Consider the following 25443-nt stretch of genomic DNA (forward strand, 5'->3'; position numbering starts at 1 on the left):
ATGATGTATTTTCATACTATGATATTTGGCTTATAAAACTTCATGAGATCAAATTAACCCTGTGGATTATATTTTCTGTGTCTTCCTGTGTTTCATTTAAGAGTTGTTACCTTGAATTTAAACTTATATTTATATGAGAAAATTCTAACTTGATTTCTTAGTGTTCTGCTTTTCATCTGTTCTTGCAATTCAAACCTCCCAATCACTACATTATATTTTATAATACAAAGATGTTTTTATAGATCCAATAGTTTATTTCACCTACATTTACATGTAAATTTCTTTGTTTAAATTCTGCTTCTTTACTTTTTGCAAATTCTTTTTTTTGATGCTTTTGCATTAAATATTTTCTGATATTCTCTTTGGGTTTTATAGCTACCCATTTAAGTTTGCTTTGATTTATTTTTCAGTGCATTATCATTTAATCTCCTTTAGCAGTTGCCTTTCTGCCTTTGTAAATATACTTACAAAATACACTTATTCACTTGTTAATTTTTAAGATTGTTATTAAAACCCTGTTATGAATTATGGGAGAATTAATTTCTTTTTCCACGTGATCTCATTCTTCTTACTTTCTATATTATTATTATTTTTCCAATTATTCTAAATTTAGAGATATACTCTTTAATTATGTTCTACAATAATCAATCCTATAATTAAATTTGTATGCATTAAATTATGTATGTAAATCTACCAATGTTTTTGTTGTTGTTCAGTCACAAAGTTGTGTCTGACTCTTTATGACCTTATGGATGGCAGCACACCAGGTTCCCCTGTCATTTACTGCTGCTGCTGCTGCTAAGTCGCTTCAGTCGTGTCCGACTCTGTGCGACCCCATAGACGGCAGCCCACCAGACTCCTCTGTCCACAGGATTCTCTAGGCAAGAATACTGGAGTGGGCTGCCATTTCCTTCTCCATGTCATTCACTAGTTCCCAGAATTTGTTAAATTCATGTCCATTAAGTCAGTGATGATATCTAACTATCCTCATCTCTCCCAACTCCTTGTCCTTTTGCCTTCAACCTTTTCTGTCATCAGGGTCTTTTCAAGTGAGTTGGCTCTGCATCAGGTGACCAAACTATTGGAGTTTCAGTTTCAGCATCAGTCCTTCCAATGAATATTCAGGGTCGATTTCCTTTAGGGTTGACTTGTTTCATCTCCTTGCTGTCCATGGGAGTCTCAAGAGTCTTCTCCAGGACCACAGTTCAAAAGCATCAATTCTTCTGCGCTTAGCCTTCTTTGTGGACCAAATCTCACATCTGTACATGTGTATTGGAAAAGCCACAGTTTTAATTATACAGACCTTTGTCTGCAAAGTGATGTCTTTAGTGTTTAATATGCTCTCTAGGTTTGTCATAGCTTTCTTTCTGAGGAGCAAGTGTCTTTTATTTCATGGCCATAGTCACAGTCCACAGTGATTTTGGAAGCCAGGAAAATAAAATCTGTCACTGCTTTCACTTTTTCACTTTCTATTTGCCATGAAATAGTGGGACTGAATGCCATTATCTTGGTTTTTTAAATGTTAAGATTCAAGCCAGTTTATTCACTTGTTCTTTTTCTTTTTTCCATGTTATTCACTTGTTCTTTCACCTTCATGAAGAGGCTCCTCTAGCTCCTCTTCTCTTTCTGCAATTAGAGTGATCTGTTTATATTCTATCTTGTGATTCATCCAGCCTGGAATTTTGCATGATGTACTCCACATATAAGTAAAATAAACAGGGTGACAGTACACAGTCTTTTCTTACTCTTTTCCCAAATTTAAACCAGTCCCTTGTTTCATGCCCAGCTCTAACTGTGGTGTCTTGACCCTCATACAAATTTTTCAGGAGATAGGTAAAGTGGTCTGGTACTATCATCGATTTAAGAGTTTTTCAGTATTGTGATCCATACAATCAAAATCTTTAGCATAGTCAATGAAGCAGAAGTGGATATTTTTCAGGAATTCCCTTGCTTCCTCTATGATCCAACAAATGTTGGCAATTTGATCTCTGATTCTTCTGCCTTTTCTAAACCAAGTTTGTACATCTGGAAGTTCTAAGTTTACCTACAGCTGAAGCCTAACTTGAAGGACTTTGAACATAATTTTAATAGCATATGAAATGAGCACAGTTGTATGGTAGTTTGAACTTTCTTTAGCGTTGCCTTTCTTTGAAATTGAAATGAACATTGACTTTTTCCAGTCTTATGGGCACTGCTGAGTTTTCCAAATTTGCTAGTATATTGAGTGCAGCACTTTAACAGCATCACCTTTTAGGATTTGAAATAGCTCAGCTGGAATGAATTCCTTCACTTCCTCTAGGTTTGTTGGCAGTAATGCTGCCTAAGGCCCACTTGGCTTCACACTCCAGGGTGTCTGACTGTAAATGAGTGGCCACATCATTGTGGTTATCCAGGTTTTTAAGACCTTTTTTTGTATAGTTGTTCTGTGTATTGTTGCCATCTCTTCTTAATCTCTTCTGCTTATTATAGAAGTGTTGACATTTAGTGCCAATAATTTTTCTATAATATTATATGAATCCCTCAGAGAAAATCTCAAATTTAGCATCAGACCTCATTAAGAAGAGTATAATGATCTTTATTTATTAATTAAACAGATAAACTTAATTTACTAGGATCACATTTTCAAGCTAACCATGACAATGTCATTGAGAAATAATTTCTGGTGTAACCATGTAATCCAATTTTCCAGAGACTGTACTGGTTTTATCAATGAAGTCTCATTTCTGAAGAAACTTCCTAGTTTCAGGAAAACTAGCTTCATTAGTCATGTTACTTTTTCTCTGTCCTGGGAAATATTGAAAGCAAAAAGAGACAGCAGAGGTTGAGATGGTTAGATAGCATCACCAACTCAATGGACATGAATTAGAGCAAACTCCAGAAGATAGTGGAGGACAGAGGAGCCTGGCAGTCCATAGTATCACAGAGTCAGACATGACTTAGTGACTGAACAACAACATTATTGTGTTTGGTGTTGAGTATGGCACAGCTGTAGATAATCAGGACCAGCAGTCAAAATGGTGATAGAATAAATGAGATGAAGTTCTTTATCAATTCACCAGCATATCTAATGTCAATGATCTTCTACAAGTAAAGTCTTTTCACTTCTATCTTCCAAATTCCACTCAACTTTTAGCTCACTTCAACTCTAACCCATTTTGTTCAATTGCTCAGTCGTATCCAACTCTTTGTGATCCCATGAACTAAACATGTCAGGCTTTCCTGTCCTTCACCATCTCCCTGAACTTACTCAAACTCATGTCCTTTGAGGTGGTGATGCCATCCAACCATCTCACTCTCTGCCATCCCCTTCTCCTACTGCTTTATCTTTCCCAGCAACAGGGTCTTTTCTAATGAATAGGGTCTTTTCTAATGATTTGGCTCTTCGCATCAGTTAGCCAAAGTACTGGAGCCTCAGCTTCAGCATCAGTCCTTTCAATGAATATTCAGGATTTATTTGCTTTAGGATTGACTGGTTTGATCTCCTCCAAAGGACTCTCAGGAGTCTTCTCCAAAATCACAGTTCAAAAGCATCAGTTCTTTGGCACTCGGCCTTATTTATGGTCCAGCTCTCACATCCATTCATGACTACTGGAAAAGTCAGACAGAGAAGGAGTTTCTGGGTAATGTAGTTCCCATTTTGACCACATTGATACTGGACAATACAGGATATGTAAGAAAAAAAAGATATGGGTAAATAAGAGTGAGTGAGTAATAGAGATGCAAGGGAAAAAATTATATTCTAGAGTTTACTGTTTCCTAATTTCAAAAGTACAATGATTCTGGATAATTAAAAAATGTCAGTACATGATAGAAAAATTGGGAAGATAATGTGTAGCTGAGCTAAAGTGTTGGGGATTGAGAAGGTCAAGGCAAATGGCAGGAAGAATAATTATTAACTTCATCTTAAAAATATTTTGAACAGTGAGGACTAAATTATATAATGGATTAAAGATGGTGATTAGGATGAATAATATCATGATGGGGCGATCATTGCCAATGAGGATGCAGAAGACCAGAGATTCCTTTTCCACAACTCTAAAAGAATAAACAACTTTCCCTTGAGAAGGTCAGTGTTCTCAACATGGGTCTGCTTCTTAGTAAAAAACTGAAGGAAACTGTTACTGAGTTTGCATCTGTAAATATAATTCTTAGTCATGCAACAGATGTTCTTGCACTTGTAATAGGAGAAAATTGGATGAAAGCCTGACACTGAGATGTTGGATCAGGAGCAGAAGTGATTAAACACATGGACATTTAAGGGTATGAAAATACATACAGTTAAGGGGCTTTTGAGTTGGTCAATGATAACTGAAACTTTTTAAAATTTAAATAATAGTAACAAAATAAATGGGAATAACAATTTTCCTGGTAGATGAGAAGACATTTAGAATACTAAGGACTCTTCTTTTGCATCTTGAGATTCTACACTGCAGATAGATCTTTTGTCTGCTAGTTGAACATCTTTATTCCTCTGAAATGAGTCAGTGTTGGTTTGGGTTAACTAAGTGGACTCCAGGAAGGGGCTTATAACTTATAGGAATTGTCTGTACTTAGGAGAGGGACAGTATCCTTCTGACTGGTAAGCTTAATGTCTGTATAGATTTATTAGCAAAAGCTAGAGTCATAAGACCTGTTGACTAATTGCTATGAAAAGAAGAAAATCTATGATGATTCTGAAAGCTTGCTGAACCATGAAAGACAAAAGATGCCGGGATTCTTGGCCCCCGGAAGAGGATTCAATCCAGGGCCAGAGACGAGGCTTGGTTGCTTAGAGCTTTTGTGTAATAAAGTTTTGTTAAAGTAAAAGAGAGAAAGCTTCTGACATAGACATCAAAAGGAGGAAGAAAGAGTATCCCCCTTAAGTACCCCCATCCAGTCTTTAGCTGGATGTTATATAGCTACTAGCAGTCTGCTAATTAAAGAAAGGAAATGTCTCAAAACTCAGAGAATGGCACCAGGCACCTCACCCACAACATGCATTTTGAGATAACATTGGCACCAGGTGAGTCATCCGGGGCCATAAAATGATTGACATGAATCTTGAAGGAAGGCAGATTTCCATACAAATATATAGTTTCACTAACACAGATTAGGAGAACAATGTATGAGCATAACATACTGGTTTGCCACGTAGGCTCTGAGCCTTTAGGCAAACCAACTTGAAATCAGAGTCTAGGGTAAATACATATTACATTAACATAGCTTAAAACAAGCATTGCCATAAGAAAAATGCATTGGTTAACTCAAGGTTTGAGAAAAGTTAAATTCAGGTGGAACTGGGTGTCATTATGGCATCACAGAATTTTAAGAGAAACCTCTTTTAAATTTGTATAGAGAAGGGGAAAAAAATATAACACTAGTTTGTTTCTTCCTGCAGCTTAAGAAAGAGATAAAAAATGTCTGACACTTGCAGCCTATTTCCTCTCTTTGGAGACCCCTGGCCTTCCTGCCTGTTACCCTCTCAATTTATAAAATAGCCTTTTAAGTAAGAGCTTTCAAGATACATAGGGCATTGGGATGTGTGTTTAAAGAAACTGTAATGCAAGTCCTACACCTAGTAGCTTTGGTTCTTAAAGAGCAGAAATGCTGTTGTCTTGGTTAGAGTGATTTTTGAGATTGTGCAATATCCTGGTGAAAATGAAAATTTATTCCCAAAATGGATTACTCAGATAAATATTTTTTCTCATTATATGTTGATGTATAACATAAGCAAAGTGCAAAAACTGTAAGGCTGGAGTTACAAGAAGAAAACACAGAAATCTATCTACCTTGAATATCAAGATATAAAACAGTACCAGCACGTGAGAGGACTTATTTATGCCTTACCCCAGCCATTAATATTCAAAGGTAACCAATTTCCTGACTTCAAAACTATATCCCTCATGAGCATAGGCACAAAATGTTCAATTGAAAAAATAGTAAATCCAATCCAGCAATACATAAAAATATAATATATCATGATCAAGCAAGCAGAATAAGCAGAAATGCAAATTTGGTTAAATATTTGAATATAAATGTTTATATAATCATTAACATGTTAAAGAAAAGACATATGCTTGCATCAGTACATAGAGAATATTTTTAATATATTCAGCATTGATCTATGACAACAGATTATTAACAAATTAAGAATTAAAGGAAATTAACTTGATAAAAACTATTTATAAAGGCAATTCCACCTAATATATTTAAATGAGTAAAATCTAAAAGCATATTCAGTATATCAGGAATAAGGAAAGGATATTTTCTTTCACTGTATTTAACATGTAGTGGAGTTTCTAACCAGTGAAGTAAACAAGAAAACACAGAAATATAAAGATTTGAAATAAATAAAATGCCTATATCCATAGAACATAGAATTTTCTACATGTAAAAGCAAAGAATGTACACAAAATTAATGAGACTGATTGAGTGAGCAAGGTTAGAGGATACTAGATTAATATTCAATAATCAACTACATTTTTATATATGCTCAAGGAACCACATGAAACTGATACATAAAATATTACTCATTATAATAATACCCATAAACCTAGAATGTGCTTCCATGATAGTTTGCTTCAGTCAGGCCCAACTCTTTGCAACTCTATGGACTGTAACCCACCAGACTCAGTTCAAGGGATTCTCCAGGCAAGAATACTGGATCAAGTTGTCATTTCCTCCTCCAAGGGTTCTTCCAGGCCCAGAGATGGAACCTGCATCTCTTTACATCTCCTGCATTGGCAGGTAGATTTTTTACCACTAGCTCCACCAAGGAAGTCACCTTGAAAATATTACTCATTAAAAAATACCCATAAACATAGAATACTTATGCATAAGTATAACAAAAATTTTGCAAATTATATGTGTGCTAAATTCAAAATATTGCCAGTCTCTTTTAAATACAGAAAGAACAGAAACTACATACTGTATTCATGGATCAGGAGTCAGAATAATGTCAATGTACTCTAAATTGATCTATAAACTCATTGAAATCCCAGTGAAAGTCACAGCAGAATTCTTGTTGTTGTAGAAATCAATAGGCTAATTTTAAAATGTGCATAGAAAGGGCAAGAATATGTGAAATTTTGAAATAAATAAATAAATAAAATTAGAGGACTCAGATTATTACTCAAAATATTACTATTTACATTCATTAAAAAAAAAAATCACAAACAAGGCAGTTTGGAATTTTTTTTAAAAAGACCCTAGAATATGACTGGCAAACTTTTACTAAAGAGTCAGATTAAAAAAAAACAAAAAAGAATTTTGTAGATCAAAAGCCTCTTTCATAACTCAACTCTGACATAGCAGCATGGAAGTAATTGTAGGTGTTATGTAAATAAATGAACTTGGCCTTGTTCTAATCAGCTTTCCTGGCAAAAACAAGTATTAGGCCATAATTGACCCATGGGTCATAGGTTACTAAACCCTGAGATAGACAATCCAAAAATACATCCACATATATGTGGTCAATTGATTTCAAAAAAGTTGAAACATATTTCAATGGGCAGTGGATAGTCTTCAACAAATAATACTTAAAATGTTGGACAATCATTTGTGCAAAAAATCATTTGTGACAATCAATTGCCAAACTCCATCCCCTTCAACTCCTACATTGACAGGTGAATTCTTTACCACTGAGCCAGCTGGGAAGCATTAACTCAAAATGGATCATTTTCATAAATTATTTATCAAATAAGCTGATAAAAATTGTTTATAGATTTTAATAAAACTAAAGGAAAATTCTGAAAGAGATGGGACCACCTGACCTGCCTCTTGAGAAAACTGTATGCAGGTCAGGAAGCAACAGTTAAAACTGGACATGGAATAAAGACTGGTTCCAAATAGGAAAAGGAGTGCGTCAAGGCTGTATATTGTCACCCTGATTATTTAACTTCTATACAGAGTACATTATGAGAAAGGTTGGGCTGGAAGAAGCACAAGGTGGAATCAAGATTGCTGGGAGAAATATCAATAACCTCAGATATGCAGATGACACCACCCTTATGGCAGAAAGTGAAGAGGAACTAAAAAGACTCTTGATGAAAATGAAAGAGGAGAGTGAAAAAGTTGGCTTAAAGTTCAACATTCAGAAAACTAAGATCATGGCATCTGGTCCCATCACTTCATGGCAAATAGATGGGGAGACAGTGAAAACAGTGTCAGACTTTATTTTGGGGGGCTCCAAAATCACTGCAGATGGTGATTGCAGCCATGAACTTAAAAGATGCTTACTCACTGAAAGGAAAGTTATGACCAATCTAGATAGCATATAAAAGCGGAGACATTACTTTGCCAACAAAGGTCTGTCTGGTCAAGGCTATGGTTTTTCCAGTGGTCATGTATGGATGTGAGAGTTGGACTGTGAAGAAAGCTGAGTGACAAAAAATTGATGCTTTTGAACTATGGTGTTGGAGAAGACTCTTGAGAGTCCCTTGGACTGCAAGGAGATCCAACCAGTCCATCCTAAAGGAGATCAGTCCTGGGTGTTCATAGGAAGGACTGATGCTGAAGCTGAAACGCCAATACTTTGGCCACCTCATGGGAAGAGTTGACTCATTGGAAAATACCCTGATGCTGGGAGGGATTGGGGGCAGGAGAGGATGAGATGGCTGGATGGCATCACCGACTCGATGGTTATGAGTTTGAGTAAACTGCGGGAGTTGGTGATGGACAGGGAGGCCTGGTGTGCTGTGATTCATGGGGTTGCAAAAAGTCGGACACGACTGAGTGACTGAACTGAACTGAACTGAAAGATATAACATTTCTGGAAGAAAATATAACAAAAATGTTTGTGATTTGAGTTAGCACATAATTCTTTGATAGACAGTGACACCATAAATAAGCTGTAGAGGGGACATTCCAGAGAAAGCAGAGAAATAGGATGGGGAGACCCTATTTTCCCCCACCAATACATCAAAAGATCGTCTGCATGTGGAGCAACTTCCACAAAACAACTTTTGAACATTGGCAGAAGACCCCAATACCCAGAAAGGCAAACCAATCTCTTCAAAATAAGGTAGGACAAAATATAAAGATGAAAAGAGAGACAAAGGATTTAGGGATAGGGACCCATTCTGAGGAGGAGTTGTAAAGGAAGAGAAGTTTCCACACAGTAGGAAACCCTCTCACAGGCTGGGTCAGTAGGGAACAATGGGATCTCAGAAGGCAGCATCACCTAAAGGAAAAGAAAAGAAAAGCATCTTCTGGCAGCAAATGGGGACTGGGTGAGAATGTGCTGGTGGCGGCATCATCACTCATTAGGGTAAGGACTGTGGTTGAATGCCCTGAGTTCACTGTGAGGGGAATAATGTGACATAGCCTCTCAAACAGTGGGAATGCCTGAAAGACAAACAAAGGACCTTTCCTGTGGGAAGGCTCTAACAATGCATTGTGACCCCTGGCGCTCTCACAGAACAAAGGATTGTGCCCTAGTGAATACCAAAGGAGAGCAAGCTGATTGGTATTTATAGTCCTCCCCAGAGGCAGCGAGACAGGTGTGCGACAGCCAGAGGCAGAAGTCAAGGGGCTGCTGCAATCTCAGTCCCAGGGAATGCATCTCCTGCCAAACTGTGAGCAGGGTGCTAACCATATCTTCCTGGGATCCTGGATGGTTCATATCTGCCAGGAGTGTCACAGTCTGAGATCAGCTACTCTGAGGACATGCACAGCCCATTTGGACTGTGCCCTTGTGATCCAAGCAGGTGGACCTGGAAGATACATTATTATTATTATTGTTTTTTGAACATTTAAAAATCTTTTTAAATTTCTTTTAAATGTATTCCTTTTTTTCTTTTTTCCCCCTTTCTTCCCCATTCTCTCTTTCCCCTCAAACAGTCCTAGTATGGTTCTTTATTACTCTTTTAACTTTTATTTTTATAGTCTAGATAGCCTCAGAGACCTCTGGGACAATATTAAACACCCTAGCATCTGAATGATAGGCATTCCAGAAGAAAACAAAAGGAAGGGGAGTGAGAAAATATTTGAGGAGATTATAGCTGAAAACTTCTCTAAATGGGTAAGGAAATAGCTACTCAAGTCCAAGAGGCCCAGAAAGTTCCATACAGGATAAACCGAAAGCAAATCACACCAAGGCACATAATAATCAAACTAACAAAAATTAAACACAATGTGCAAATATTAAAAGCAGCAAGGGAAAAGTAACACATAATATACAAGGGGATCCTCATAAGGATAACAGCTGATCTTTCAACAGAAACTCTCCAGGCCAGAAGGAAATGGCAGGATATAGTTAAAGTGATGAAAGGGAAAAGCCTGCAACCAAGATTACTCTACCCAGCAAGGACCTCATTCAGATTCAGAAATCAAAGCTTTACAGACAAGCAAAAGCTGAAAGAATTCAGCAACACCAAGCCAGCTTTTCAACAAATGCTAAAGTATCTTCTCTAGACAGGAAACACAGGAAAGGTTTATAAAAGTGAACCCAAAATAATAAAGTAAATGGTAATGGGATCATACTTATCAATAATTTCCTTAAACGTAAATGGATTAAATGTTCCAACCAAAAGACAGAGACTGGCCAAATGGATTAAAAAAAAACAAACAAGACTCCAATAGATTCGGTCTACAAGAGACCCACCTCAAACCTAGGTACACACAGAGCCTGAAAGTGAGGGGCTGGAATGAGATATTTCATGCCAATGGAGACCAAAAGAAAGTGGGAGTAGCAACACTCATATCAGATAAAATAGACTTTAAAATAAAGACCATTATTAGAGACAAGATGGACATTACATAATGATCAAGGGATCAATACAAGGAGAAGATATAATAAATATATTTGCACCCAACAAAGGAACACTTCAATACATAAGGCAAATACTAACAAAATTGAAGGGGATATTGACAGTAGCACAATAATAGTGGAGGATTTAATACCACACTCACACCAATGGACAGATCATTCAGACAGAAAATTAACAAGGAAACACAAACTTTAAATGATACATTGGACAAGTTAGACTAATTTATATCTACAGGGCATTCCAACCAAAAACAATGGATTTCACCTTTTTCTGAAGTGCACATGGAACATTCTCCTGGATAGATCAAATCCTGGATCATGAATCTAGCTTTGGTAAATTTAAAATTTAAGTTTTAAATTCAATTTTAAAAAATTTAAATTGTTTCAAGCATCTCTTCTGATCACAATGCTGTAAGATTAGATAACAACTACAGGGGGGGAAAAAACAACAATAAATCACAAAATATGGAGGCTAAAAAACATGCTTCTGAATAACAAACAGATCACTGAAGAAATAAAAAATGAGAAAAAGAAACCTAAAATCAAAATATGCATAGAAAGATATGATAATGAAAATACAGCAACCCCAAACCTATGGGGTTCAGTAAAACCTGTGCTAAGAGGGAGCTAAGAGCTAAATGAAAGCTTCTTAGTCATGCCTGACTCTTTGCAAACCCATGGACTATGCAGTCCATGGAAAGCTCCAGACCAGAATATTGAAGTGAGTAGCTGTTCCCTTCTCCATGGGATCATCCCAACCCAGGGATTGAATTCAGGTCTCCTGCATTGCAGGTGAATTCTTTACCAGCTGAGCCACCAGGAGAGCCCAAGAATACTAGAGTGGGTAACCTGTCCATTATCCAGCAGAATTTCCTGATCTGGGAATGGAACCAGGGTCTCCTGCATTGCAGGTGGATTCCTTACCAGCTGAGATACCAAGGAAGCCCATAGCAGTGCAAGAGGGAAGTTCGTAGCAAATCAAGCCTACCTCAAGAAAGAAGAGAAGTATTGAATAAATAATCTAAATTTACACCTAAAGCAACTAGGAAAATAAGAACAACAACAACAAAAAAAAAAACCCCCAAAGTTAGTAAAAAGAAAGAAAAAAAAAAAATCAGAGCAGAAATAAGTGAAAAATAAATGAATGAGACAATAGCAAAGACCAGTAAAACTAAAAGCTGGTTCTTTGAGAATATCAACAAAGTAGATAAACAATTAACCAGAGTAATAAAGACAACAAGGAAGAAGACTCAAATCAATAAAATTGGAAATGAAAATGGAGACATTACAACAGATAACACAGAAATAGAACCATCATAAGACACTACTATGAGCAACTATATGCCAATAATATGGACAATTTGGAAGAAATGGACAAATTCTTAGAAAAGTATAACCTTCAAAAACTGAACCAGGAAGAAATAAAAAATTTAAATAGGCCAATCACAAGCATGGAAATTGAAACTGCAATAAAAATTCTTCCAACAAACAAAAGCCCAGAACCAGATGGCTTCCCAGACGAATTCTACCAAAACTTTACAGAAGAGTTAACACCTATACTACTCAAACTCTTCTAGAAAATTGCAGAGGAGGGAACACTCCCAAACTCATTCTACAAGGCCACGATCACCTTGATACCAAAGCCGGATGAAAATGCTACAAAGTGAAGAAAACTACAGGCCAGCATCACTGATGAACTTAGATGCAAGAATCCTCAACAAAATTCTAGCAGACAGAATCCAACAGCATATTTAAAAGATCATGCACCTTGATCAAGTGGGCTTTACTCCAGGGATGCAAGGATTCTTCAATATTCACAAATCAATCAAGGTGATACACCATATTAACAAATTGAACAATGAAGCCATATGACGGATGCAGAGAAAGTCTTTGACGAAAGTCAACACCTATTTATTATAAAAACTCTCCAGAATGTAGGCATAGAAGGAACATATCTCAACATAATAAAAACCATATATGATTTTTATGGTTTACTCACAGTAAACTTTAACCTCAATGGTGAATATTCCTCTAAAATCAGGAACAAGACAAGTGTGCCCACTCTCACCACTACTGTTCAACATAGTTTTGAAATTCATAACCACAGCAATCAGAGAAGAAAAAGAAATAAATGGAATCCAGATTGGAAAAGAAGTAGAACTCTCACTCTTTGCAGATGACAAGATGTTCTACATAGAATACCCTAAAGATGCCACCAGAAAGTTACTAGAACTAATCAATGAATATAGTAAAGTTGCAGGATATAAAATCAATACACAGAAATCCCTTGCATTCCTATACACTAACAATAGAAAATCAGAAAGAGAAATTAAGGAAATAATCCCATTAGCCACTGCAATGAAATGTATGAAGTACTTAGGAATAAATTTACCTAAGAAACAAAAGACCTGTACACAGAAAATTATAAAACACTGATGAAAGAAATCAAAGATGACACAAATAGATGGAAAAATAGAAACCATGTTCATGGATTAGAAGAATCAGCATAGTGAAAATGAGTGTACTACCCAAAGCAATCTATAAATTCAACACAACCTCTACCAAACTACCAATAATATTTTTCACAGAACTAGAACAAATAATTTCACGAGTTGTATGGAAACACAAAATACTCCAAATAGACAAAACAATCTTGAGAAAGAAGAATGGAACTGAAGGAGTCAACCTTCCTGACTTCAGACTATACTACAAATTTACAATCATCAAGACTGTTTGATACTGACAAAGATAGAAATATAAATAATGGAACAAAAATCCATGCACCTATGAAGAGCTTATGTTTAAAGAAGGAGGCAAAATTTTGCAAAAGAGAAAAGACAGTCTCTTCAATGAGTGAAGCTGTGAACTGGTCAACTATGTGCAAAAGAATGAAAGTAGAACACTTTCTAACACCACACACAAAAATAACCTCAAATTGGATTAAAGATCTAAATGTAAGACCAGAAACTATAAAACTCTTAGAGGAAAACATAAGCAGAACACTCTCCAGCATAAATCACAGCAAGATCTTCTATGAATCACCTCCCAGAGTTATGAAAATAAAAATAAGAAAATGGGATCTAATTAAACTTAAAAGCTTTTGCACAACAAAGGAAACTACAAGCAAGGTGAAAAGACAGCCTTCAGAATGGGAAAAATAATAGCAAATGAAACAACTGACAAAGAATTAATCATATATATATATATGATTATATATATACTCCATATATATATGTATATATATATATATATATACATACATATATACTCCAGACTATATATAATATATAAGTTATAGCTCAATACCAGAGAAGCAAACAACCCAATCAAAAAATTGACAAAAGGTCTAAACAGCCATTTCTCCAAAGAAGACACACAGATGGCTAATAAACACATGAAATGATGCTCACTCATTATTAGAGAAATGCAAATCAAAACCAAAATGAGATATCATCTCATACCAGTCAAAATGGCCATCATCAAAATGTCTACAAACAATAAATGCTGGAGAAGTTGTGGAGGAAACGGAACCCTCTTATACTGTTGGTGGGAATGCACACTGGTACAGTCATTATCGAGAAACTATGTTTTTATTACTTAAAAACCTGTGTCTAGAACTGTTATATGACCCAGGGGTCCCACTACTGGGCATAGACACCAAGGAAACCAGAATTGAAAGAGACACATTTACCCCAATGTTTATTGCAACACTATTTATGATAGTTAGGACATGGAACCAACCTAAATGTCCATTGACAGATGAAAGGATAAAGAAGTTGTGGTACATATACACAATGGAATATTATCAGCTATAAAAAGGAACACATTTGAGTCAGTTCTAATGAAGTGGATGAACATGGAGCCTATTATACAGTGTAAAGTAAGTCAGAAAGAGACAGGCAAATAATGTATATTAACACATATATATGGAATTCAGAAAGATGGTAACAACAATCCTACATACAGGGCAGCAAAGAAAGCACAGATGTAGAAAACAGATGTTGGACTCAGTGGGAGAATACAGGGTAGGATGCTTTGAGAGAATAGCATTGAAACATGTACATTACCATATGTAAAAGAGATGACCAGTGCAAAATCAATTCATGAAACCCAAAGACACTGCTCTGGGAAAACCCAGACGGACAGAGTGGGGAGGGAGATGGCGGGGGGAGTGGTTCAGGATGGGGAAACGTGTATATCTGTGGCCGATTAGCACTGATGCATGGAAAAAAAATCACAATATTGCAAAGTAATTATCTTCCAATTAAAATAATTAATTTAAGATATAGGCTGTAAAAGAAAATAATACATTAAACTTTGTCAAAATAAAATATTTCTGTTCTTAAAAGATATTAATAAATTGTTTATAAGGTCAGAATTGAAAGAAAATGTTTATCAACATACATCTTATCAATGACTCATATCAGGAATATATTTCTATAAAAATAAAATATATTTTGAAACCCAATATTAGGAAAACGACCTAATAAAAATATTTGAGCAAATAACTTGACTAGACATTTCAGTAAAGAAGATGTATGGATTGCAAACAAGCACGTAAGACAAACACACCATCATCATTCATCATTCAATTCAGTTCAGTCGCTCAGTACTTTCCGCCACTTTGTGATTAGGGAAACACAAATTTATTTCACTATGAAATACCTCTGCACAGCTATTACAGTGGCTAGTAAAAAAAAAAAAAAAAAAGAAAGAAAGAAAGAAAAGAAGGAAGTTATAATACAAAGTATTGGGAAAGATGTGAAAGAACTGAATATTCTACATTGCTCAGTTTAGTCACTCAGTTTTGTCTGACTCTTTGTGACCCCGTGGACTGTAGCACATCAGGCTTCCCTGTCCATCACCAATTCTCGGAGCTTGCTCAAACTTATGTCCAATGAGTTAGTGATGACATCCAACCATCTCATCCTCTGTTGTTCCCTTCTCCTGCGTTCAATTTTTACCAGAATCAGGGTCTTTTCCAATGAGTCAGTTCTTTGCATCAGGTGGACAAATTGTTGAAGTTTCAGCTACAGCATCACACCTTCCAATGAATATTAATGACTGATTTCCTTTAAGATTGACAGGTTTGATCTCTTTGCAGTCCAAGGGACTCTCAAGAGTTTTCTCCAGCACCACAGTTCAAAAGCATCAATTCTTCAGCATTCGGCTTTCTTTATAGTTCAACTCTCACATCCATACATGGCTACTGGAAACAACATACCTTTGACTAGAGGGACCTTTGTTGTCAAAGTAATGTTTCTGCTTTTTAATATGCTGTCTCGTTAGGTCATAACTTCTCTTCCAAGGAGCAAGCATCTTTTAATTTCATGGCTGCAGTTGCCATCTACAGTGATTCTGGAACCCCCAAAAATAAACTTTCTCTCTGTTTCCATTATTTCCACATCTATTTGTTATGAAGTGATGGGACCAGATGCCATGATCTTAGTTTTCTGAATGCTGAGTTTTAAGCCAGCTTTTTCACTCTCCTTTTTCACTTTCATCTAGAGGCTCTTTAGTTCTTCACTTTCTGCCATGAGGTTGATGTTATCTGCATATCTGAGCTGGTTGATATTTCTCCTGGAAATATTGATTTCAGCTTGTGTTTCATCCAGCCCAGTATTTCACATGATGTGTTCTGCATATAAGTTAAATAAGCAGGGTGACCAATATATAGCCTTGACGTACTCTTTTCCCGATTTGGAACCAGTCTGTTATTCCATGTCCAGTTCTAACTGTTTCTTCCCTGGTAGCTCAGCTGTTAAAAAAAAATCTGCGTTGCTAATGAGATCATAAAAGTATACAGCTAATGTGGGAAGTAAAGTGATATGTTCTCATACAGTTAAAGTTAAAGTGAAAGTCACTTAGTCATGCCTGACTTTGTGACCCCATGGACTCCAGCCCACCAGGCTCCTCTGTCCATGGAATTCTCCAGGCAAGGGTACAAAGCATGAAATTAACACACACGTAAGTATATAACTGTTTTACATCTAGATTGAGGTAGCTCTGTGCTTAATCCCCAAGAATATCTGCAAATTGGAACTGACCCTTAGCAAAAATCTGAATATGGTTACCTAGTCCTTTAAGTACAGTCTTTACATCAAAAGTCTCCTACAGGCACTTTGTACTATCTTGTCAATGTTGTTTAGTGATAGACTGATTTTCACTATGTGGTCATTGGGATATGAAGTCCTTTTTGTGAAATTCTGTCTTGGTGTTGCTCAAACAGGGACACATTGCTCTCATTACTTTGTGGTTCATAATCCAAAAATAAGGTGACACTGTGTGACCAATAAAGAACACTTGTAATCATACAGTATTTGTCTGCACCTATGAAATACCTAGCATAGTCAAGTTCATAGAGTCAGAAGGTACAATGATAGATGTCAGAGGTTCCAGGGGTGAGAAGGTAGATAGGAAGAATGGGAAGTTAGTATTTTATGGGGACAGAGTCTCAGTTTAGGAAAGTGAAAAATTCAGGAGATGGATGAGAGAAAGAGGAAAGAAGTGGTTGAGAATCTTTGATTTGAGGCTGCTCAAGAACTGTGATTACTGATGGAAACATATTTGTGGTACTTGTAGGTGGCAAATTCATGGTTGAAGAGATGGCTAAAAGTATCAGAAAAAAATCAGACATATATAAGGTAAGCAAGTAATACAGTATATTAGCTGCTTCTGTCTGCTTTGGTGAATTGGAAAGTAAAAGAAAAATAGCTCCAGGCTTCCAGAACCACCTTGTTATGGCTGATGGGTCAGTCTAAAAAGGAGAGAGATGTTACCTTAAAGAAGCTTTGATTGAAGTATGACCTGTATCATAATAAAAATACAGTATAGTGTACAGCTGCATGGAATCAAGAGACTTCTGAAATATGGGAATATTCAATCAACAGTTAAATTATTTTGTGGATCTCCCTAGGCAACCTCCTGTTGAGATACTTTTACTGAGTCTCTTTTGAAATAGGTTTTATAAATTAATGAAAAGGAAGCTACTGTTACCAAATCCACACTTGCTCTGCTTACTGCAGGACAGGTCAATGAACTTGAGAAATGAGTTGTTGAGACAAGGATTGCAGCTTTTTTGGAAAAATGGCTGGTTGAGAAGATGGCAGACTAGTGTCTCAGAGGAACCATCTTGTCAGAGTCTGGATGTCATTTTCTTTTTTAGAGTCAGAAAGAAGCATTAGGAACTAAAGTTGAAAGCTAGAATAGAGAGGGAGAAGCAGTGAGGAAGTAAAGTGAAAGAGAGGGAGAGGCAATGGGGAAATAAACTGAAAGGGTCTCCAGTCTTGCTAAACATCTCAGGAATGACCTGTCTTTGGAAGAGGTGTGTAATATCTTCTTTTTGTTGTACCTATTCACAGGTGGTGAGGGTTAGATTATTTCTCTATGAGCTGAACAGAGTCACTTTATTTTACAATCAAGCAGAGGGACAGGGTCCTCTAAGGCAGGCTATTTTATATGATTATACTAGCAAATCTAAGGCTTTCCAAGTGGTGCTAGTGGTAAAGAACCCACTTGCCAACACAGGAAACATAAAAGAGATGGGTTAGATCCCTGGGTTGGGACGGGCCTGGTAACCCACTCCAATATTCTTGTCTGGAGAATCCCACAGACAGAGGAGCCTGGTAGGCTATAGTCTACAGGGTTGCAAAGATTCGGACATGACTGAAGTGAATTAGCACACATTATAACAAAAGCAACAAAAAGAAAGTCAAATAAGCAGCTTCTAACATGGAACCAGAATTGATTTCTTCTTCACAACACTGCTTCTCTTGATTATTGAGCATGCTTGCTCAGCTGCAACTGATTCTTTGTGACTCAATGGACAGCAACCCACCAGGCTCCTCTGTCCATGGAATTTTCCAGGCGAGAATACTGATGTGTATTGCTATTTCCTACTCCAGGTGTTCTTCCCAACCCAGGGATTGAGCCCACATTTCCTTAGTCACCTGAATTGGCAGGCAGATTCTTTACTATTGAGCCACCTAGGAGGCTCCCTTCCTTGATTAAGATACTGTCAATTGGAAGGGTTTATTTAATCTTTCTCAGGGTTCACAGTTAGATGCAGCTTTTTCAAAAATATGGACATGCGACAAAATTGCAATTGAGTGGAATAGAGATGGAGTTCAAACATGCCTTAATAATTTAATTGTCCAGTTTTCCTTTGATACTTGTGAATTATTCTTCTAAGGGTGGCAAAATATTGAGCATGTGATCACCTTTGTTTCTTTGTCTTTTTTTTTTTTTTTTTTTTTTTATGCTAGTAAAGTTTCCTATAATTCTATGCCTTTGGCCTAAGTGATACTTGATGCTTCGTTAAAAGGGATTCTCAGCTCCTTATGAGACTCTGTTTGAAATACAGAGGCACACTAGGGAGAGTAATATGAGGACCTCTTTGCCAATCTCATGGTATAGCTTCAACCATTGGGAATGAATGATGAGAAAGCATGTAATATTGCTCATTTATCTACTCATTTTTGTTTCACTGGGTTGCTAAAGGTGTTGAGATGGGAATCGGAATTCTTGTCTGCAGAGCTGAAGAATGGAATCCACAAACACTCAAGGTAGCAAGCAAATATGATTTATTAAAGAGGAGAAAACAACAAAGCTCTCAGCATAGACACTGAGAGGGGGTAAGGAGTCACACCAAGGTGGGACTTACAGTAGTTTTTATATCCTTCCTTAAATCACATTATTTCTACTCAATCAATTTAAAGGTCAAGATATTTAACATCTTTATGGCTTCTCTTGATTCTTGGATAAAGTCACCCACACATTTTCATGCCCTTTGGCCATTTTAACATGGTCCAGATGTGCAGATTTAAGATTAATGATCACCACTTGCTCAAGCATATGGAACAGAATTTAATTACTGCCCTTCCCTGCATCTGAGTGCTGATGGTTTATTAGACTAAAGACACATTCCAGGAATTCAGGGCAATGGAGTGGGATGCTTACCGAAAACAAAACTGAGGTCTCAGAGCTCTATACTGACTGCATAGTAATTTCTACTTAAATTCGCTCCCTCTAGAGATGGAGACTCTAACTTCCATTATAGGTAAAGAGAAAAGATGACCAATCTGGCTTCTCAAGCTATGTAGAGGTGTCATTAAGGGATGGCAGTTAGGTTTCCACCAGTGGGATGACTTAGTGGACCTCAGTATATCATCTTAGGCTCCTTTCCCATAACGATTTGAAGTTTGACAGTTTCTATGTGAGATATTACAAAGCAAGAGAAGCAATTTAGAATACAAGGGCCAAAAAAGCAATAAGAGTAAAACAAGGCTTCTGATCAGGACCAGGGGTTTCTACCAGATGGAAGCTGATATCCAGTTCCATAGGGTGGTCCCAAAAGGAGAAGTGGGATCAGCCATTGCCTGGACTTTACTCTTCATTTTTTTTGAAAATCGGGTCCATCTAAGGGTGACACTAACCAAGGCAGTCAGTGATTGGAGGATAATGATAGGACTCCACAGAACCAACAGTCTGATCAATTTTGGAGCATTGCATAAGAATGTACCCATGAAATGAAAACATTATCCTGTGTCTAATCTAAAGGGACTTGACAGGTCATTATTACATTAAGAAGAACAAAATAGAATAATGTGTGTCTGAGCATGTTGTGTTAGAAGAATTACTTATCTAGGCATTTCTTGAATAGTCCTTTCAAATCCTTCTAAGGGGGTATATTGATATTCCAAACACTGAGAATTTTCCTGTGAATTTTCCTCTGAGGGTGTTGGATGATCCTTGTGATGTCTCCAGGAGACTTCCAAGGCTTTATCCTTGTGTGATGAATCCAGTCATGAATAACTATAAGCTTAACAGCAGTGGGTGAAGAGAGAATAATAGAAAATGGCCCCTCCCATTTGGAAGCTAAGCTGGAAATATTGCCAGGAATAGTCTTTACTAACACCAGGTTCCCAGGATTATATAAGGACTTTTTGCTTTCTTTTGGTTGTGAGATCCTATTTTCCAGGGATTGTAGCTGTTTTCAAAAAGAAGTTAAGCTAGTAACATATTTTGTTAGTTCAGTCATTTCTTGGAGTAGAAGTAAATCATTTTTGAGAAATGGCCTCCCATATAACATTTCAAAAGGTTTAAGTTCCAGTGACTGTGGAGTGTTTCTTATTCTCACTAGAGCTAAAGGAAGTAATGAAGTCCAGGAAAGGTGAGTAGCTTGTAAGTGTTTTTATAAATGTCTCAATTATATCATTAGCTTTTTCTACCTTCCCAGAGGATTGAGGCTTCCAGGCACAATGTAAATGGAACTAAATTCCTGGGGCCTGGGAGATGCTCTGTGTTACTGTAAGCTTAAAAATGCAGGGCCATTGTCACTTTGAATCATGAGTGGCAGGAAAAGGTGAGGAATGATTTCATGCATTAAAGTTTTAACGACTTCTTTTTCTTGTTCTGTTCTACAAGGGAAAGCCTCTATCCACTGGTAAAGGTATCAACCCAAAACAGTAGGTATTGATGTCCCTCGGCTTTTGGTATATGAGTCAAGTCTATCTGCCAGTCCTCTGCAGGATATCTTCCTGTACACTCTAAGGGAGAGCTGACAAGTTGTTATGGGATTATTCTTTTGACAGAATTCACATCTTTTGACAATCTGGCTTATAGTTTTTATTAATCCTTTTCCCTTGAAAGGACTCTTAGCAAGTTGGCAAGTATTTTCAATTTCCAAAGGGAAAGTTTGATGTAGAATTTTAAGAATTTTCCATTGAGTGCTATGGGCAATACAAATTTTTCATCTTCTGTTTGAAGCCATCCAGAGAGGAGTAGAGTATCTCCACAAGAGAGAGAGTGCTGATGTTCTTTGGGAGAATACTGGGGTTTTATGTCAGTGGGGAACTTATCCCAAAAGAAAGAAGCCTGAGTATTAAAAGACTGGGTGGATGCCTCTTTTGCTTGTTGGTCAGCTCTCCTACTTCCCTCTGTTATGTCAGAATCATCCCTTTGATGGCCCCAGCAGTGTATCACTGCCACTTCTTTGGGTAATTTAATTGCATCTAAGAGGTGCATAATTTCTTGGCAGTATTTAATGGAATTTCCATCTGAGGTCTTAAAGTTTCTTTCCTTCCAGATAGCAGAATGAGCATGAAATACTAAGTAAGCATATTTAGTCAGTATAGATATTCACTCTCTTGTCAGGACTCATCTCTAAGGCTCTGGTTAAAGCAATCAATTCAGCTAATTGAGCACTAGCTCCAGAGGGTAGAAGATTACTTTCTAAAATTTTAGATAATGCAACCACTGCATATCCTACCTTATATTCTCCTTTTCCCATGAAGGAGAAGCCATCTGTAAACATAGTTTCATCAGGATTTTCTAAAGGCTTATCTTTTAAGTCCTCCCTGGATGAGTAATTTAAAGATAAGACTTCATGGTAATCATGTTCTGACTTCTGTAATGACTCAGGAAGGAATGTTATGGGATTAAAGATTGAGCAAGATTTCAGCTGAATTACGGGTCCTTCTAAGAAAGAAGGGATTTGTATCCGAGAAACTGATTGTCAGAAAGTCATAACTCTCCCTTAGAGTTTAAAATTCCAGAGATATCATGTGAAGTATAGACTGTCAGATCTTGGCCTATAATTGACTTAGTGGCTTCAGAAATTAATAGAGCTACTGAGGCCACTATTAATAGACAATGTGGCCATCCTTGGGCTGTAGAATTGAGCTCTTTACTTAAATAAGAAGCAGGTTGTTGTGAGCTTCCTTTCATGTGAGTTAAAACTCCTAGGGTTATTCCTGATTTCTCTGTTACAAAACGTTTAAATTGGTCTCCTGTAGGCAGGCTGAGAGCAGGACCCTGAAAAAGAGCCTGTTTTAAAGTCTTAAGCACATGTATTTCTCCAGGTTCCCATTGTAATACCTTTTTTCCTGATTGTTAAGTCTCTTTTAATAACTTATATAAAGGTCAAGTCAGCTCTCCATATCCAGGAATACAGTAGCCAGTTATGCCAAAGAAACCTCAGAGCTGTCTGAGAGTATCAGGGAGAGGATGTTGTAAAATGGGTTCCATTCTTTCTTTGCCCTGAGCTCAAACTCCATGGGAGAGTTTGATTCCTAAATATTTGATTCATGTTGGCATATTTGAGGTTTTTTTTTTTTTTTTTTTTTTTTTGGTATCTTATAGTCACATCAATGAAACTATGAGAGCCATTCCAAGATGGACAGGTCATGGCAGAGAATTCTGAAAAAACATGGTCCACTGGAGAAGGGAATGGCAAACAACTTCAGTATTCTTGCCTTGAGAACCCCAAGGACAGTATAAAAAGGCAAAAGATAGGACACTGAAAGATGAACTCCCAGGTTTGTAGGTGCCCAATATGCTACTGGAGAAGAGTGGAGAAATGATTCCAGAACGAATGAAGAGACAGAGTCAACACAAAAACAATGCCCAGATGTGGATATAACGGGTGATGGAAGTAAAGTCTGGTGCTGTAAAGGACAATATTGCATAGGAAACTGAAATGTTAGGTCCATGAAGCAAGATAAATGGGAAGTGATAAAAACAGGAGATGGCAAGAGTGAACATTGACATTTTAGGAATCAGTGAACTAAATGGTCTGAAATGGACAAACTTAATTCAGATGACCATCTACTACTGTGGGCAAGAATCCTTTAGAAGAGATGGAGTAGCCCTCATAGTCAACAAAAGAGTCAGAAATGCAGTACGTGGTTGTAATATCAAAAATGACAAAATGATCTCTGTTCATTTCCACGGCAAGCCATTCAATATTGCAGTAGTCCGAGTCTATGCCACAGTCAGTAATGCTGAAGAAGCTGAAATTGATCAACACTTTCTAGAACTAACACCCAAAAAAGACGTCCTTTTCATTATAGGGGACCGCAATGCAAAAGAAGGAAGTCTAGAGGTACCTGGAGTAACAGGCAAATTTGGCCTTGGAGTACAACATGAAGCAGGGCAAAGACTAAAAGAGTCTTGCTGAAAGAACGCAGTGATCATAACGAACAACCTCTTCCAACAACAGAAATGATGACTGTACACATTGCCAATACTGAAATCAGATTCATTATATTCTTTGCAGCCACAGATGGAGAAGCTTTATACAGTCAAAAGAAACAAGACCAGAAGCCGACTATGACTCAGATCGTGAACTACTTATTGCCAAACTCAGACTTAAATTGAAGAAAGTAGGGAAAACCACTAGACCATTCAGGTATGACCTAAATCAAATCCCATATGATTATACAGTGGAAGTAGCAAATAAATTCAAAGAATTAGACCGATAGACAGAGTGCCTGAAGAACTACGGATGGAGTTTTGTGACATTGTACAGGAGGCAGTGATCAAGACCATCTCCAAGAAAAAGAAATACTGAAAGGCAAAATGGTTGTCTGAGGAGGCCTTACAAATAGCTAAGAAAAGAAGAGAAGCCAAAGGCAAAGAAATGGAAAAATATACCCATTTGAATGCAGAGTCCCAAAGAATAGCACAGAGAGATAAGAAGCCTTCCTCAGTGATCAATGCAAAGAGATAGAAGAAAACAATAGAATGGGAAAGCCTAGAAATCTCTTCAAGAAAAATGAAGATAAGAAGGGAACATTTCATGCAAAGATGTGCACAATAAAGGACAGAAATGCTATGGACCTAACAGAAGCAGAAAATACTAAGAATAAGTGGCAAAATAGACAGAACTATACTAAAAAAGATCTTCATGACCCAGATAAAAATGATGATGTGATCACCCACCTAGAGCCAGACATCCTGCAATAGGAAGTTAAGTGGGCCTTAGGAAGCATCACTACAAATAATGCTAGTGGAGGTGAAGGAATTCCAGTTGAGCTATTTCAAACCTTATAAGATAATCCTGTTAAAATGCTGCTTTCAATATACCAGCATATTTGGAAAACTCAACAAGGTACACAGAACTGGAAAGGGTTAGTCTTCATTCCAACTCCCCATAAAAGCAGTGTCAAACAATGCTCAAACTACCACACAATTATACTCATCTCACAAGCTAGCAAAGTAATGCTCAAAATTCTCTAAGCCAGACTTCAAAGGTACATGAACCATGAAGTTTCAGATGGTCAAGCTGGATTTAGAAAAGGCAGAGAAACCAGAGATCAAATTGCTAACATCTGTTGGATCATTGAAAAAGCAAGAGAGTTCCAGAAAAAACATCTATGTCTGCTTTATTGACTATGCTAAAGCTTTTGACTGTGTGGATCACAGCAAAGTATGGAAAATTCTTAAAAAGATGCTAATATCAGACCACCTTACCTGCCTCCTGAGAAATCTGTAGGCTGCTCAATAAGCAACAGTTCAAGTCTAACATGGAACAACAGACTGGTTGCACATTGGGAAAAGAGTACTTCAAGGCTGTATATCGTTGCACTGATGATTTAACTTATATGCAGAGTACATCAGGTGAAATGCCAGGCTGGATGAAGCACAAGCTGGAATCAAGATTGCCACCTCAGATACACAGATGACACCACCTCATGGCAGAAAGTGAAGAAGAAATAAGGAGCCTCTTGATGAAAGTGAAAGAGGAGAGTAAAAAGTTGGCTTAAAGCTCAACATTTAGAAAACTAGGATCATGGCATCCAGTCCCATCAGTTCATGGCAAGTGGATGGGGCAACAATGGAAATAGTGAGGCACTTTATATTTTTGGACTCCAAAATCACTGTGGATTGTGACTGTAGCCATGAAATTAAAAGAT

At 37.1% G+C, this 25443-nt stretch overlaps 1 pseudogene; it reads left to right on the forward strand.

Annotated features, from left to right (window-relative positions):
* Positions 1-4974: 4974 nt before the first annotated feature.
* LOC136144130 (heterogeneous nuclear ribonucleoprotein K pseudogene) overlaps positions 4975-25443 on the forward strand; it is a 99687-nt pseudogene continuing 79218 nt past the window's right edge.

The sequence above is a fragment of the Muntiacus reevesi genome, chromosome 11 (assembly GCF_963930625.1).
Source record: "Muntiacus reevesi chromosome 11, mMunRee1.1, whole genome shotgun sequence".
Lineage (NCBI taxonomy): Eukaryota > Metazoa > Chordata > Mammalia > Artiodactyla > Cervidae > Muntiacus > Muntiacus reevesi.